We start from the raw sequence: 12,483 nt of genomic DNA, 5'->3' as shown, positions 1-12,483 counted from the left end.
CAATCACATAACGTTTGGTTATGGCGTGTGTTATGCGCATGCTCAGCCGCATCTAACTTCCACTGTAAACACATGTATGATGCAAAAACTAAACCATCGAGCGAAATACCGGAGTGAACATGGCTGTGAACGACTTTTGCAGATTATGTGAAGTAAATCTACGCATCCACCACGGTACAATCAGCGTCTACGTCACGGCTCTCAGCCCGCCCTCTGTTCGTTGATTGGCCCGGCTGTTTTCAGGCCGGTGGAAAACTGAAAGATACGCTGCTATCTCAGACTGACTACAGGAGCGAAATGAAATTAGCGGAAGTAGGAAGTCTGACGTAGTCAGGCTAGCTTCTCTTGGCCTGTAAAGAAAAACTCACACTGAGAGGTGGAACCAGACTTCACAGGCTCTCTCTTTTTCTAATTGTCTCTCAACCTGTCAGTGGCATTTCTCAACAATTCCTTCTTCTGGATTTGTGGGATGTTGTTTAGAGAAGAAAATAGCTGTGCCCACAGGCCAATTTGAAGAGTGCTCTCCTCCGAAAATTGTCTCTAACTGTATGCTCCCACTGTTTAGACTGTGGGGATAAGTGTTTCACCATTTACAGTAACAAGAATCCATCCTCCGAGAGACAGAGGAGAAATACATCCATGTGACTGAAATCGATCAATGCCACAGTCCATGGCTGCGCTAAACTGATGGACTCCAGTGGTGTTTTCTCTGCATCTAATAACATGTTTGGTTTGCCACTGTCAGAGGAACCTCAGACAGACTAGTTTCTACTTAACCAATGGTATTACCCAGACCGTCTTTAGGATACCGCAAGGATAAGAACCAGATGTCAGAGCATATTAGATTATTTTTCAGGATGTTACACTTTACACTTTTATAAAAAATTAAAAATAAATTGCAAACAGTGCTTTAGGGGTACAGGGACAAGTCACTGGGACAAGTTGTCACTTGTTACCTTATCTAACTGTAAAGGATGTATATTGGTACTTTGGTAAATATTGGTCAAATCTTTCATCATTTACTCACCTCCATGTCAATCCAAACCTGTATGACTTTTGTGAAGCACAAAAAAACCACTTGGTTTTTGTCCAAACCAAGTCAGTGGAGTAAGTGATGATAAAATACACCTAGATTCAATATTATTCTGGCATAAACTGGATGGAAACTACCCACAATTATTAAACTGGCCAAGTATACCAACCAAAATGGTTGCCTGACAACTAGAAATTACAATTTATGCAGGCTAGTAATCACTTGCAATGGCCAGAACCTGATTCATATGTGTATTATTGAATGTATTAGTCTCCATTAATGTAAAATACAAGTCAGGCTGTTGACAGATTGCCACCTGGTGGTCGTTGCCAACTTGGGTACTGGTAGCGTACAAACTCAGACTGTAATTCCCCAGATTGCTGCAAGATGCAGAATCATTTTAATGACATGTTAAAACAAGGCTCCCCTTCATTATGGCCATTGAGGTTTCCCTGCAAAAGCCTTTGTCCCATGGCTTGCCATTCCTCATATGCAATGAAGTAAAGTGAAGCAAAATAAATCATAATTTTTGTGGTATTTTCCACAGTGGAGTGCCACCGTCATCTTCCATAGAACATTTACCCGAGGATTCTTTCATGCATCGCCGGAGGACGCACGCTTTGATCTTATATCAGGCTGGCAGAGAAACAAAGTGTCTCAGTTTTGTTGCAAAGAGCGTAGTGCAGTCAGTGGTTGCACTGTTGAACATAAAGGAGAGGTCAGTATTATTATTATTGTTAACAAACTGGGGGAAAACTTTTTTTTCTAATCTGAAATAAAAACATAAATGAGAAAAAAAAACATTTTCATGACTTAAATGCTAACTAAAATAAAATACAAATAACATACATTATTTCAGGATTAGTTTTTAATACATAATAGATTATAAATCTCTACATTAAACATGAAAATGCTACTCTATAGCAATAATTCTAGACTGCTGAAAAGACACAGTGTCAATTTTTTATTTTTTATTATACAAATTAGCATATTAACTTTGGCGGCCGTAAAAAAAAATTAAACTAAGGACTAAAATAGAAACAAAATACTAAAAAACAGTGCAACTAAATAAGAAACTAGAAAATGACTTTAAGACTAAATAAAATATAATAAAAATAACAAAGAAATAATTTCAATATTACTTTTTGATACACCTTGAAACCTTTACAACTCTCTTACATTAAAAATGAAAATGCCAAGAGACTGCAATAATACTAGAACATTTTAGAACAAACATTTTAGCTTGCATATTAACTTTGGCAGACCTAAAAAAACAAAAAAAAAACTTAGTACTATAATAAAAAACAGTGCAACTAAATACAAAACCAGAAAACATGAACGACTATTTAATTATTTCAATACTATCTAATATAAAATAAAACATAACTAATACATTATTTTAATGTGAAAATGTCACTAAATACCAATAATACTGTGCTGGAAAAAAAAGTATGTTGTTAAAGAGTTTTAAATGATACCAGCTGGTGCATTAGCGTATTTGACAGCCCTACAAAAAAAAAAAAAGGTAAAAAAAATATTAATAAAAAAACAGTTACAACAATGAAACAGTGAAAAGGGTGGTACGTCTGAAGTGTGTTTGTTAATGCGAATGCTGTATTGGTCAAGAATGCTTGTTAGAACACTAAAAATCATTCTATTAACATGACAGCATCTCTGTAAATTCCCCTCATTGTGATTTCCCAATGTACGTTGTTCCGCATTAAAGAGCGGCTGCTCTTGTTTTCTCTGTCATTGTGCTGTGGTGTTAGCGTTATCTTTTTGCTTGGCAACCATCTCACTCACTAAAGCTCTAGATTGACAGGAGGGATCTGGTTGTTTTGTCTGGCAAGCCTCCAGCCACTTACTAAGGACATAATGTGCTAAGGTCTTATGCAATGAGGCTGCGTTGCAAGTAACCCAGCATTGTGAAGTCAAATTAATTATAATATCCTGATGTTTTATCACAGACCTGTTACATTTTGTTTGAAAACCAAAAAGACATGCAACATCGAAGGGCTTTGACAGGCTTTTTTTTTGAAGGGCTCTTAAGCTGGATTTTTGCAAATGCTATTTGATTATATCTGATTACAATGGTCAGGTCCTAATGCGTTATGGATTAAATTAAAGCAAGCTGTGATGGAGAGCAAATTAAAGCAGGATCAGTGCTCTGCATTAGAGTGTTGAGGGACAAATTAAGCCTAGATCAGCATCCTGTCATGTGATAGGCCAAAGAGCAGCTACCAAACCAATACACACTTCTTGGCTCAGGGAAATAAAAAGGCCCATCATGCCAGCAGTGTATCCACGCTTGCCAGAGAGCATCCCTGCAGCTGTGCCAGGCGTATACTGAGCCAAAATAGCCTGTCATAACAAGAGATCATCTCCCCTAGAGACTGCCAGCAGAATCCAGCGTTCTGTTCAAACGCAAAAACACAACTGCCTCTAATCAAGCAGACAGGGAAAAAACATATTATGATTTATTTTTACAAATTGTTCAACGTGATCTCATGAGTTTTTGTGTGTATTTTCTACGTAAAGTGTGGTTCTACCACACTGAAACGTACAATATAGACATATTGACTGCAGTAAAATATAAATTATTTACGTGAACAACTTTTACACATACAGTCAGATGTGCACGTATTCTTATTTATCAATATTAAAATAACACAAATAAACTTAATGTATTTAATCTCACTTTATTACCCAATGTCTTTGTTGCTAGATAAACATCACATTTCTGTTTCTTTTTTTTTAGTGCTTGAGTAAGAATGTTGAACTTTTCCCAAATGTACGCGCGTGTCCGTTAAGTCCATGAGACCGTAGAGTGCCCCATTTGTCATTTTAGGTTTGAGAGGGTTGCTCGCAAGCGCCCCCTTTGCGGTCAGTATGCGCCCTCGTCGTGCACTTTTGTCAAACCCGCACTGAAGCGAGCTCCGCTGCAGACTTCTTCACAACAGTCAAAGCTGAGTTACGTGACATAAGTGTGGACACGTAGGAAGACCGTGAGTGCTTAGGGTGCCATCTGGGACAGGGCCTTCTTATGCATCCTATTAACCTGCAATCCAGAATGGCTACACAGCTGAAAGGTTTGTTTGTGCTGCGCCCTCTACTGTACAGGCGTGAATTTGCATTTCCTTCAGCCTGAGACTTATTCATTTCACTTTTGGTGTGAAAGGGCTTTTGCATCTGCCAAAAATAGCCAAAACCATTTTTTGTCATTAAAAAACAAACAAGCGAGCCCAGCCCAGATGAGAAAAAGTAATGCAAAGGTAACATAATGCATTACTTTCTATAAAAAGTAACTAAGTAACACAATTAGTTACTTTTTTAGGGAGCAACGCAATATATTACTTTTAAAAGTAACTTTCCCCAACACATCAGGGGCAGGTTCATCTAGCCTCCCTGGACCCGTTTTTCATTGATACTCAGTTTGCTTTAAGGTTTGCTTTGCAGGTCAGAGAACAAGACCTGTGGATGATGACATGAAAGACAATGAACAGTGACTCTTTCAGCCAAACCAAGGGGTCCTATTAACAATACCCCATCTGAGGGGCCACTCAAGGGCTATCATGAATCCATTTACAAAAAAAAAATCTTTAGAGGCAAAATGAGATAAGATATTAGATTCAGACTACAGGCAAATCTGATAAAAAAAAAATCAAATCAGATTTTTTCAGCCAGACTTTCTGCACTATTAATTGTGTGTCCAGACATAACCAGCCTATCTACATGGGTTGCTTTGGTGATGACATAGGCGTACCATGATGAGGCTTCCGAAACAGAGGCAGAAAACATGGAGGTGCATCATTTCGCTCTCCAAATAAGCGCCCTATTGAGTTGCGGTGCATAACACATGGAGTATTGTGATGTTCCATGCTGTAGTCACAGCTGAAATCTTTGAAGATACTGGTTGAATACTGTTTAATATGCCATTTCCGTCACCGATTTTGACGTTATCGTTGTGTGTCACATTAAGAGTTATACAAATTTGAAATCCGTTTTGAGCAGGCGGAACGTCCAGACTGAGAAGCATCTGTAAAAATATGACTGAAATCGCAAACCACCTCCAAATGGGGTTTGAATCAGATTTTGCAATCCAGACTTTCAAAAACAGTTTTTTGCAGGCAGTCTGAACATAGTTCAGTCGTCTAGTCTTGTTTTCAGAGAAATGTAACTTGAGCGAGATTTATGCTTAAAAAAAAAAAAATTCTAATGGGGTAAGGAACAAAAATTAAACAAGTTTTATTTTTCTCACTGGCCATTTTTTTTCTTAATTTTAAGCATTAAAAATTACACTATTATTTAGATGGATTTCTCTAAAAACAAGACTTGTAAGGATGTTTAGATATTTACATTGTAGTCCTACTCCAACTTAAAATATCATGCACTTACATTTTTGGCTTGAGATGTGCTAATAATTACACTAATACAAATTTTAATATCTATATACAGTGGGGAGAACAAGTATTTGATACACTGCCGATTTTGCAGGTTTTCCTACTTAAAGCATGTAGAGGTCTGTAATTTTTATCATAGGTGCACTTCAACTGTGAGAGATGGAATCTAAAACAAAAATCCAGAAAATCACATTGTATGATTTTTAAATAATGAATTAGCATTTTATTGCATGACATAAGTATTTGATCACCTACCAACCAGTAAGAATTCCGGCTCTCACAGACCTGTTCGTTTTTCTTTAAGAAGCCCTCCTGTTCTCCACTCATTACCTGTATTAACTGCACCTGTTTGAACTTGTTACCTGTATAAAAGACACTTGTCCACACAGGGAAAGGGACGAGACGTCGTCCGAACTGAAAAATTCAGATGGCGGCTAGGAGCAAGCACAGTTTGGCAGGAGCTGTGCGCTCTTTTCTAAGATCTCCGGACTATCTAATGCAGCCATCTGAACGCTTTTTACAGAACTGGATAACAATTTTGTATATTGTTGCACTTCTAATTGTGTCTGTCAAGCACCTCGGTTTGCAAGAGAACCAAAATTGCATGTACACGCAAAACGGCAAGAGCTATCATCTTCTATATTCTAAATTCCTCAAAAATGTTCATCCTAAAACTTCATCTAAGGCGTGTGCGAGATCTCAATCAAACAACATTAACGTGAGTGCTACTCAATTGGTGATTGTGCTACTTCTGGCTGGAGACATTGAAGTTAACCCAGGCCCAATGCCACTGATCAACACCATTGAAACTACAGAAGAAATAACACAGCCAACACATAGTGGCCATCAATGTACTACCACCTGGTCACTGTCAAATTGCCTGTTTGACCCACCTTTGGGGGCTGTGGGCCCTGTGGGGTTCCCGACTTCGGGGCTGAGGCCTGTGGAGCTCCCATGCCTTGGGCTGTTGGGCGCTCATGGCCCTGCCGGTGCTTCTTCCTGGTTTGGTGCGGGCGTGTCGTTGGCTGGTGGTGCGGTGTGCGGGGAAGTGGGCGGCCTTGGACGGGCTGTTTCGCCGTGTGTGGAGTGTTCTGTTGGGCTGGGAAACTCCGTGGGCTCGGCGGGGATCGTGCGAGTGGCGGCGCAATCACCGGAGAGGCAGCTCTGCAGGATGGACGCGGGAGCGTGCACTGGTGAGCATGTGACTTTGCTAACACAAACAACTGTCGCTGACTCTTGCAATGTTAATCAACAGACTCCTCCAACAAAACAAATTAGGAATCCAGTCTTCAAACGTCACAGAACTAATAAAAATTTTCGCACATTAAATCAGGCAAAGGTAGTTTGGGATCCGTTATCGAAAGTAAAGGGACTATTCGGCGGACACTTGAATATACGCAGTATGAAACCAAAACGTGAACAACTGGAACATTTGGTGTGCAGTTCCAATATTGACTTTTTAGGACTTTCAGAGACGTGGTTAACCCATTCTTCCCCTGAGGCTGTTGTAAATATGCCCGGGTATAATGTATTTAGAAAGGACAGAAAAAACGGGAGGGGTGGGGGAGTAATAATGTATGTTAGAAATACTCTGAAATGCACAATGATTGAATGGCCAAATGAAGTTGTATTGGAATGTGTAGGTGTTGACATATCACTTTCTGCAACAATGTCTTTTGTTATAGTGTGTATATATAGAAAGCCCACAGCGAAAAATGATTTTTATGAACAACTTAAACTTGTCCTCAATCACTGTGATAAAACCAAGGAAATTATTTTAATGGGTGATTTTAATATTAATTGGAATGTAAAGAGGGAACGAATAACTCTTAAACAAATTACTGATTATTTTAATTTAACACAAATGATAAAAACACCAACCAGAATAACAAGCCACTCAGAAACTCTAATAGATCTGTTATTCACAAATCATGCTGAGAGGATTGGCAAAACATACAACCTCATTACCGGGCTTTCTGACCATAATATTGTATTTGTCTCCCGGAAATGAAGTAAAAAGCGATTTAACTCATTTAAATGTAATAACCATTTTAATTTTATCCCAAAACATCTGCATCAAAATCTTAATATTCTTCTAAATGAAGTAAATTGGTCTGAATTGTTTTCTGATAATGATATTGAAAACAATTCCCAGATGCTTAATGCTATAAAAAGAGGAAAAGGTAAAAAAATGGGAAATCATTTACCCTGGCTTAATAATCAATGCAAAATACTTATTAAAGACAGAGACATATTACTTAAAGTGTTCTTAAAATCTGGTCTTACTACTGATAGGCAAAGATTTACTTCAATGAGAAATAAAACAACTCATACTTTACGTAAAGCCAAGGCAAATTTCTTCATGGATGTTATTAAAAGTGCTAATGGCAATGGTAAACTAATATGGCAAAATATTAATAAACTAACTGGAAAGCAAAATAAAATAGATAATGATATATTGGAAATAAAAGTTAACAGCAAGCTTATAAATAATCCAAAAGAATTAGCAACTGAATTCAATCATTTCTTTATTAATTCGGTCAATGAAATAACACAAATGTTTAGTTCCTCAGAGATAGCTCATAAGCCTATTGATCCTGGACAGCCGGTTTTTAGGTTAGAGCAGATAACTGATTTGGAAGTATCTAACATTATTAAGTCTATGAAACCCTCAAAGGCCACAGATGCATATGGCCTTGACACACATTTTTTTAAATTACACAGGGATGCGCTAGTGTGCCCAATAACACATTTGATCAATCTATCAATTAAAATGGCAGTTGTTCCATCAGGATGGAAGGTGGCTATAGTCTCACCAATTTTTAAATCAGGCGACAAAACAAATATTTCAAATTATCGCCCAATCAGCATCCTCCCTGTCGTATCTAAGGTTGCAGAAAAGTGGATCGCCAAGCTGCTGAATAACCATCTCAGCCGTGGTCCTTCTCTTCTGCATCCCATGCAATTTGGGTTTCGCAAAAATCACTCCACTGAGACGGCAAACTGTGTCTTTATAGAAACAGTGAAATCGTTGCTTGATAAAACCACATGTGTTGGTGCAGTCTTTTTGGATTTAAAGAAGGCGTTCGATACTGTAGATCATCGAGCCCTTCTGTCTAAACTGACTCAATTCAACTTTGCAGAAGATGCTTTAGTTTGGTTTCAATCTTACTTGTCCAACAGAAGACAATCTGTGAGTGTTGGTAGCACTAAGTCACCTCACCTTGAATGTTCAGCAGGGGTCCCACAAGGTTCAATTTTGGGACCAGTATTGTTCTCTGTTTATATAAATGATCTGCCAAACATTTGTGAAAAAGTCCATTTTCAAATGTATGCTGATGATGCGGCCATTTTTACATCTGCTAAAAGCACACAGGAAGCATCATACATCCTCACATCAGCATTGGAGAATATACAGCAATGGCTGCTTAAATCTTGCCTACTATTGAACAAAAAGAAAACTGTTGCTATGTTCTTTACAAAAAAAACCATAAAACTAGAGCGGTCCAATGTGTTCCTGGGGGAAGTGGAACTTGATATTGTAGAGGAGTTCAAGTACCTCGGGGTAACACTGGACTCAACTCTTTCATTTAAAAAACACATCAAACTTACAGCGAACAGAATTAAATTCAATCTACATAATTTTAAACAAATTAGATCATCAATGACAATTAATTCCGCTAAAATGTTCTTACATTCAATGATATTTTCGCACATAGATTATTGCATCACTACCTGGTCACTTACTGGAAACACAATTTTAAAACCCATAGAAAAGTTATTTAAAAAATCTATAAAAATACTTGATCAAAAACCTCTGTCATACCATCAGTGTAATATTTTAGAAAAATACAATTTGCTCAATTTTGAAAATTTTATTAATTTTAAATATAGCTGTTTAATTTATAAAGTTTTTCATGGATTAGCCCCACCTTCACTCTCTCTATTTATCAAACCAAGGTCTGACAGAGGTCGTTGTACCAGAGCTTCATTTAGAGGAGACATAGAAATCCCACATAGAAAAACTAACTTTGGTCAAACTGTTTTATCTGTCAAAGGGGGTCATTTTTGGAATAGCATTCCAACAATTACTAGAGAATGTCCCACTTACTGCACATTCAAAAAGCAGCTTAAACAAATTCTTAAAATTTCACAATTATGTACTCATTTTAAATAATTGTATTGATATAACGTAATCTGTCTGATTGTGTGCTAATGTGTTTTCTGCTTGATATTGTACTGTCATTCTTTTATGTTGTATTATCTTGTATAATGTTATTTTCCTGCCTCGGGACTACAGGTGAAAATTAGCATTTATGCTATAACCTGGCTCATTTACAGTCTACAGAAATGTTTGATTGTCCATTAATGTGCACTGTCATGAATAAAAAAAAATAAAAAATAAATAAAAAAACACTCAATCAAACAGACTCCAACCTCTCCACAATGGCCAAGACCAGAGAGCTGTGTAAGGACATCAGGGATACAATTGTAGACCTGCACAAGGCTGGGATGGGCTACAGAACAATAGGCAAGCAGCTTGGTGAGAAGGCAACAACTGTTGGCGCAATTATTAGAAAATGGAAGAAGTTCAAGATGACGGTCAATCTCCCTCGGTCTGGGGCACCATGCAAGATCTCACCTCGTGGGGCATCAATGATCATGAGGAAGGTGAGGGATCAGCCCAGAACTACACGGCAGGACACCTTCAGTGACCTGAAGAGAGCTGGGACCACAGTCTCAAAGAAAACCATTAGTAACACACTACGCCAGGGTTTCTCAAACTCGGTCCTGGAGGGCCACTGTCCTGCACAGTTTAGCTCCAACCCTGATCAAACACACCTGAGCAAGCTAATCAATGTCTTCAGGATCACTAGAAACTCACAGCTAGGTGTGTTTGATCAGGGTTGGAGCTAAATTGTGCAGGACAGTGGCCCTCCAGGACCGAGTTTGAGAAACCCTGCACTACGCCGTCATGGATTAAAATCCTGCAGCGCACGCAAGGTCCCCCTGCTCAAGCCAGCGCATGTCCAGGCCTGTCTGAAGTTTGCCAATGACAATCTGGATGATCCAGAGGAGGAATGAGAGAAGGTCATGTGGTCTGATGAGACAAAAATAGAGCTTTTTGGTCTAAACTCCACTCGCCGTGTTTGGAGGAAGAAGAAGGATGAGTACAACCCCAAGAACACCATCCCAACCGTGAAGCATGGAGGTGGAAACATCATTCTTTGGGGATGCTTTTCTGCAAAGGGGACAGGACGACTGCACCGTATTGAGGGGAGGATGGATGGGGCCATGTATCGCAAGATCTTGGCCAACAACCTCCTTCCCTCAGTAAGAGCATTGAAGATGGGTCGTGGCTGGGTCTTCCAGCATGACAACGACCCGAAACACACAGCCAGGGCAACTAAGGAGTGGCTCCGTAAGAAGCATCTCAAGGTTCTGGAGTGGCCTAGCCAGTCTCCAGACCTGAACCCAATAGAAAATCTTTGGAGGGAGCTGAAAGTCCGTATTGCCCAGCGACAGCCCCGAAACCTGAAGGATCTGGAGAAGGTCTGTATGGAGGAGTGGGCCAAAATCCCTGCTGCAGTGTGTGCAAACCTGGTCAAGAACTACAGGAAACATATGATCTCTGTAATTGCAAACAAAGGTTTCTGTACCAAATATTAAGTTCTGCTTTTCTGATGTATCAAATACTTATGTCATGCAATAAAATTCAAATGAATTACTTAAAAATCATACAATGTGATTTTCTGGATTTTTGTTTTAGATTCCGTCACTCAAAGTTGAAGAGTACCTATGATAAAAATTAAAGACTTCTACATGCTTTGTAAGTGGGAAAACATGCAAAATCAGCAGTGTATCAAATACTTGTTCTCCCCACTGTAAAATCAGAAAAATGGAGGCCTCACATTGACCTTTCTGAGTAAATGCAGACACTTAGGTCAGCTGTGAATTCTTTCAAATTATTAGCTGTGCATGTGCGTATCATCAAGGTGAACCGGGAGGTTTCAGCTGACAGTCAATGTGATTCGATGTGGTCTGAACTGGTTTTACATGGATGGAGGAGAGGAAACAGATGTGTTTTTCTGTTAAGATCAAGAGACAGATTGGGTTTTCACAGAACAAACCCAAAGTGTTAAACAACTGGTGCAAAGAGGCAAACACTACTATTTTCAATGATATTGATTCTCTACTGGCAAATAGTCTTGTGAAGTGCTTTCTGTTCAGCTATTTCCTTTGGTTTCCATAAGTGCTGGCAGATTACTTTATAAAGATCAATAATTGCCGGTCCATTTTTCTGGACGCTAATATTTCAAGGCATGGCGGTGTACAATGTCACCCTTGCACTCATGATTGAGTTGCCATGTTGAGCCTGGAAAAGTTACTAGGTGAAGTTCCTCCATCCAAACCCCGTCATTAAAACGAGTGCATAGCTGGCTCGCTAGCTCATCCTTAACAACTGGGAAAATATTTACCCATTTCAAACCAGTGAAAGATGGCCGTTTTGTAGTTTGCTTTCTTGCCCATTGTTGACAAAGTTGGCCAAGACGTTTTGACATTGGAGGAGCTGGAAAACATCTCTAGCTCAGAATTCTTGGAGTATATTCGACAGTAACCCCTGCTTTTAATTTGTGCATAGAAACATCTGTGTTCACACCAGTTTTGGTATAGCAGGCTGCCAGTGAAGTGCGATCAGCAGTGCATAATGAGCTTGTGAAATCTCGTCATGTTCCTCACATCGAAAAGTAGTCTCACGCATTATGCTGGTCTTGCTCAAAACTTGCTCACAGTTTTCTGGCTTGTAATTCTATTTCACTATACGTTCTGTTATCATGGAGCAGGTGACAACAACAGTATTTATAAGTAACTTAATGTTCTGATTGTTTTGATAAATACTCTCATTTATAAGAAAGAAATGTAGCTTAAAAATGATATACCCCAAAACAAAGATGAAAAACATGCATTGCAAAACAACTTTGTATAAATAATAATTATATAATAATAATAATATAGGCTCCAGCATCTATTGTGACCCTGCAAAGGTTA

The 12,483-nt window shown here is 38.8% G+C and overlaps 1 protein-coding gene across 1 annotated transcript in view; it reads left to right on the top strand.

Moving 5' to 3' along the window:
• aig1 (androgen-induced 1 (H. sapiens)) overlaps positions 1–12,483 on the top strand; it is a 52,315-nt gene that overhangs the window by 22,437 nt on the left and 17,395 nt on the right. The window lies entirely within an intron of this gene.

This window comes from Leuciscus leuciscus (assembly GCF_965113295.1).
Source record: "Leuciscus leuciscus genome assembly, chromosome: 19".
Taxonomy (NCBI): Eukaryota; Metazoa; Chordata; class Actinopteri; order Cypriniformes; family Leuciscidae; genus Leuciscus; species Leuciscus leuciscus.
Note: the sequence above shows the minus strand (reverse complement) of the source record. Positions and strands in the feature narration are given on the sequence as shown.